General features: G+C 35.5%; 1 long non-coding RNA gene across 3 annotated transcripts; it reads right to left on the reverse strand.

The window, feature by feature from the left end:
* Positions 1-2,063: 2,063 nt before the first annotated feature.
* Positions 2,064-5,715, reverse strand: LOC146708814 (uncharacterized). Of its 3 annotated transcripts, none has more exons than XR_014920367.1 (5): positions 5,369-5,715; positions 4,606-4,671; positions 4,100-4,255; positions 3,555-3,647; positions 2,064-3,254 (listed from the first exon to the last, which is right to left on the reverse strand). It is a non-coding gene; the product is annotated as an uncharacterized LOC146708814 (long non-coding RNA). The 3 variants fall into 3 exon arrangements; XR_014920368.1 differs by having other exon boundaries at positions 5,213-5,715; XR_014920366.1 differs by having other exon boundaries at positions 4,606-5,715.
* Between the last annotated feature and the right edge of the window lie 242 nt (positions 5,716-5,957).

Below are 5,957 nucleotides of genomic sequence, written 5' to 3' on the forward strand. Positions count from 1 at the left end.
CAGTGCTGTGGACTATTAGAGATCAAAGACTTACTCTGTCATAAATCTGCATTGAGTAAATTTAACCCACTAGATACACTGCACTGTAAGAGTTGTTTATGCTTAAAATGCAAAATTAGGTAACCTTGACTCAAGAGTGCCAAGTTTTGCTAACCTATTTTGAGTCTGTCAAAGATACGTTGCATGAACTGAACTGTAGGAGGTTGTCATGGTTATGTGATTGCAGTCAGGCTGGAGCTGTCATTTTTATGTCATTTAAAATGATGGGTAGAGATGTTTATCTCAGCTCACTGTCATACACAGACCAGGCTCCTATAACATGGCTGTTATACAGGCAGCCTTTAAGCATTATAACTGTGTGTGTGATAGTATGTGTGTCTGTAATACAGTTTGTAAAAGTTATTACTATGCAGCCAGGTAACTTCTTCTTTTTTGACGGGGCTCCTACACAAACACAAAGCAGAAGAGGAAGCATCGCCAAATATGTTTCCAAACCAACTTCCTTCTAAGCCAAAGACTAGAAAATATGATGAAGAATATCTTGCCTTTGGCTTTACCTGCACAACGGTGGAGCCAAGGTGGGTATCCCAGACAGAATTTGTTTCTCCTGCGTCGGGAGCACGCGCCGGGCTGTCCAAATCACAGACAAACAGTATCCGACAGTTGTTTATGTTTTTTAAACCCATTTTGCACAGAGAGGGATTTTTTGAAAAATGTATTGATAGCAATGTTGAATATTCTTACAGTAAAAAAAAAAAAAATACACGTTTACAGAAAGATTTTCTTGCAAAACAAATGGGGGCCTAGAAAAAAAATTGGGAGCCACTGTGTTAGACAGTTAGACTGCGAAGACAGCATTCATTGTCTGCAGTGAAGCACTGAAACTTTTTCTTTCAGGTGAGTTAAACAAACCAGTCCTCTGATATGAATGCAACGCACAGGGAGGAGATCTATGCCTTTTATGCCTTTTATGGTCATTTTGTTATGATAGCTTTAGGCTCAAAAGCAGCCCTTTCAGCTCGAGGGAATCATTTGTATTTAGTTTTAAATAGAGGACCTTTGTCGTTATTACAGATTACAGTAATAAATTGGTGGTTAAGGTCAATTTAATTCAGTTCAATCCCAATTTAGCTTTTATAGCAAACCATAACATGAGTCATTTTGGGGCACTTTACATTTTGGGGTTAAGACTTTGTAGTGTTACAGAGAGAAGCAGCACTTGGCACAGTGGAGAGGATAAAGTCTCCATTAGCACTAAAAGAAGCAGAATTAGTTGTGGAGGTTTAAAGAAGAAAGAAAAAGAAAGAAATTTTAGAAATAACAGATATTTAACATTGAGCAAGCAGAGCATCAGTAGCTACAGATCCACATACTCAAAAAAATGAAACGTTGACTTTAATTAAAATTATTTTGTCAACAGGTTCCACGAAATTGAATTATGTTAGTTTAAAGCAAAAATCTTTAGTTCATCTAATTTAAAAAAACTACTTAAGATTAACAAGACATATTTAAGACTAACTAAATCAAGTTATGTTGTATGAACATAGATGATATATTTTCAGGTTAGATAGTTTAGATTAGTTACTTCAACACATTTCTTATTTGTGGCAGTAAAATGTTAAATTTAAGTTAGATTAATTCAAATATTATATTTTCAGCCACCTTGTGCTTTATTAATTAGTTTTACATAAATCTATTTTGTCAACAGGTTCCACACAAATGAATTAAGTACATCCAACTTATTTTTTAAAATTTATTTTATTGCCAACACATTCAGTGAGCATTTGTGTAAACCCAGTCCAAAATAAAACACAACAGCTCATTAGGGTTAGTAATTAACAGTATGTAGACAGATGCAACATCAAGACTTTAAATTAAATGTCTGTATCTACCAGAAATAGAAGAGAAAAAAAACGCATTGAAGATCACATAACACATTGATAAGATGACACTTGAGTTATGCACATGTGATGCTAGTAAGGTCTGTGAGTGTTTTTTTTCTTTTAGTGTCTAAAATGGATAGCAAAGTTGCTATTTGCAATGATTGCTTAGGGTCAGTCCAGTAACACAATGCCAATGAAGTGCTTTCCTTTAACAATGCAAAGTGAAGTGTCCACCTCAACAGCCACAATTTAAAAAAAAAAAAGTAACAACAACAACAACAACAACAATAATAATAATAAATAGTCCACTGATATTAGCAATCAAAGAAAATTACATCACCATCCCAAATAAAACTTTAACAAAACATGCCAACATTATGGTCTAACAATAAAACAGCTTGTCAGCGTTCAGTTTTTTTGCAACAGCACAGCAGTAACCATTTAACACTCGCCACTGTCAACATTTATTTTACCAGTGTTTGGGCAAAAAACTTCAGATGGAAACATTTTAACATGGAAACAATTGTTCGTCTTTAAAAGTCCACAAAATATACATTCATCCTGCATTCCCAACTTGGATGATCTGATATCCTCGTGTTGGTGTTGTTCCCAGACCATCATGAAAATGTTGTTCCAGGTTCAACATTGCAAGTGACCAATCACATTGTTGTGACGTTATTCTATTCCAAGCCATTCGTGCATTTATGAAATTCCAATGTTGCAAGGACAATATCAATTCTGCTTACTGTTTATTAAAGGGTTACGGTTAGGGTTAGGGTCAGTTGATCGGCGGACAGAGGCGGTTTCACGCAGCTTAAGTACAGTTTTTTTGTTTTACGCCGGTTTTTCCCGAAGTCGCAAAAGTATGACGTCACAACATTCTGATTGGTCACTTGCAATGTTGATCCTGGAACAACATTTAGTATGATGATCTGGGAACAACACCAACACGAGGATATCAGATCAACCTCCTAACTTACCCTTATTTTTAGTATGTATTGCAATTACCTTTACAATGCACACAATGTAACACAAACTGAATATGAACATATTTCTACCTCATAACAATATGCCTTGAACGCTAATATACACACCACCCTTCAACATTTCTGGTGCAGTATCATCTCTCAATTAAATCCTTTAAATCTCAATACTTTTGATTGTCTCTTAGCTTTCAGTCTTGAGGTTAACTGAGATTCAGTGCATATATCCCACCCATTAAGAGTGCACATGCAGAGGCCAGGTCTTCCAGGTCATGCAGGACACACTAGATGGTTATACCCACATCGGCTGGAGGAGTGCTGGCATCAGCTCTTTCGATGGTAAAGATAGCAAGGGTAATTTGTTCCAGCTCCCTCTGAACAGCTGTAGCTTAGACACAAAAACATAGAAAAATGGCATCCAGTTTTAAAAAAAGAAAGAAAAAGGGCCAAAGCTACCCTTTAATGACATAAACACAATATTAGGAACATGCACCCCAGTGCGCCACTATTTTAGACTACAGATTCAACGATAAATATAAATAGTTTGGGTATACAAGAAGATTTCCCAAAACATTTAAACAGGTTCCATGCAAATTACAACAACAACAACAACATTACAACATGCAACAACATTAGTTATTCAAAATTTGGTTTAATACAGATAAAAAACTAAACTAAAATTACCAACCAATTATTCTTTGAAGAGGATGCTTGGGTCTTCATTCAGGTAAAAAGGTAGTGCCCTGAGGACACACTCCCTCCCCTTTTCAATGGTTTCCTTCTGTAGAGAGTGGCAGAGATACAGGAAGAGAAAACAGATATACTTTAGGATGACAGAAACTCACATTATACGCAAAATGAATGACATATCCACTGCACAGATAGACATGTACACAAGACCAACTAATCATCACATGGACATGAATAGTTAACCTGTTGGGCAGGGTTTCCACCACATTATATATGTCCATAATGGAGGTAAAGACAAACTAATACATCATCTTTTTTGCATTCAAAACATAACATAAAAACATTCACTTCTGGTTTAACCTAAATCAAGGGATCAGATTTTACATATGTTTAGGTAATTTAAATTTTCCAACGTTTTGAGTACCAAACTTTGTCTTGCTTAATATAAATGTAAGTGCACTGTGCAGCTACCATACACTAGCTGTTTAAATTTGAAAATGATCTTATTAGCCATAATATTTTGCTACCAACAGAATAACGCACCTGTGTGGCTGGGGCCAAAGTTTGTCTAATTTTCTTCCCTGCAACGCCTCCTTTTTTCTTGAAGACTTTTATGAGCTGGTCAGTGTATTGGTCAAGTTGTGTAAAAAACCTTGGAACATGTGCAGCAGTAGTAATCCTCACATATTCTGCTTCCACCTGAAAATATGTCAACAAACACAACATACTGTACTGTAAATATACATACTATATGTACACATATACAAACTAAAACTAATGTAGAAAGACCTCATTAAAGCTATAATTTTAACACAAACATTTACACAAAATGCTAATGGAGCCATTACAGCTTTTATTGTTATTTATCAAGTTCCAAAAAATATTGATCACAGCTGATCTGAAAAGAATTTCATGCCTCAGGCCCTTGAACTGCAACCTTTACCATGGTTCAGATGTGGAGAAGAAATAACAGGGGCATGGGATGGGTCACAAAAGAAAACTTAACTTATAAAACAGTTTTGTTTTTAAAAGTATAACAGTTCACATACCACATACAAGCTCAGCAATACCACATACACCACATCAGTATAGGAGGGAGCAGGTAAAGGCAGGATCTGAGATTTATAAAGAAAAAAAAAATTAATTCCTTAATTTCAAGAAGCAAATTATTGTTTGAATTACAACTAAATAAAATACTACTCAGAAGAAAAGCAAGAGATTGACACTGCCATGTGCTAACTTTCTATAGAAGCAATTATCACCAGGTCTGTCGACCTCCATTGTCTGTCCACTCATATGTCTTGAATAATTTTATTAAAAAAATTAAGTGTGTACTTTCACAAACTGTAATTTATAACTACATTGATATGTATAACTCCGCTAGGAAACATGCTGTATTTACAGACCATTTTTACATAATACAGATTACTGATAGAGCAGAACAATGGTGTCACAGTGGCTTTCGCCCTTGACTTTTTGGATTTTAAATGTCACTTTATGCTATCCTTGCTATCCTATTCGATATTTCCGACTCTCGGATTACAGAAAAGGAATCCCAAGAAAGCAAATGGAAAAATAACCCCTTGAAAGAATAACCCCATGAACCCCTGTAGCTAATCCCTTAATAAAACAAAAAACAATAAAAATGTTTCTTACACAGTCCACAAAATAAGCATGTCCAGGACCCAGTAAAACTAATGTAAAACAAGCACACGCAAACGATATAACATGTCTTGTAAGACAAACGCAAAATATAACCATGCTGGACATATAGATACTACACAACATAGTCAAAGAAAAAAGTGGTCTTACCTCTCAAAGAAACAGCAGCTTGGCGCCAAAACAGCCTTTTTCAGTTAAATTTGAAGTCTTGTGCATGAGCAGGCACAAGCCGTGAAACCTTCTTGTTCTGCGCGGTTTCATTACAACTGTTTTTGCATTACTGCCACCTTGTGGATATACAAGGTATATCGATCCTCATTGACTTAACTTAAATGTTATGCGATCAAGTAACACATTAGTATTATGTACGTTGAATAATAGACACAATTACGTAGACTTGATTAGAAAAACATATGTTAACTTAACAAAAACATATATTTTAAGTAAAATGAAAATAAATAATTAATATACACTGAACAATCCACCTCATTCATTTTTTTGAGTGTAAAGAGATATTTGCAGAAAGACACAAGCTGCACTTGGCACAGGCTTCTTGACAGGAGCCACAAGAAGCCAACCAATGAATAATATTTAACAACAAAAAATGGAGAACAAAAGCTGATAGAAGAGAGGAACTGAGCGTAACACATATCCCGCAGCATACATCGATTTTCTTAATTTTATCCAAATTAGGGCAGGGGCGCTGGAACATGGGGGCACGGGGGAAATGAGATAGCTG

Source organism: Copadichromis virginalis, linkage group LG5, assembly GCF_057382275.1.
Source record: "Copadichromis virginalis isolate Kocher_CV1m ecotype Utaka linkage group LG5, C_Virginalis_male_GT1.1, whole genome shotgun sequence".
Classification (NCBI taxonomy): Eukaryota; Metazoa; Chordata; class Actinopteri; order Cichliformes; family Cichlidae; genus Copadichromis; species Copadichromis virginalis.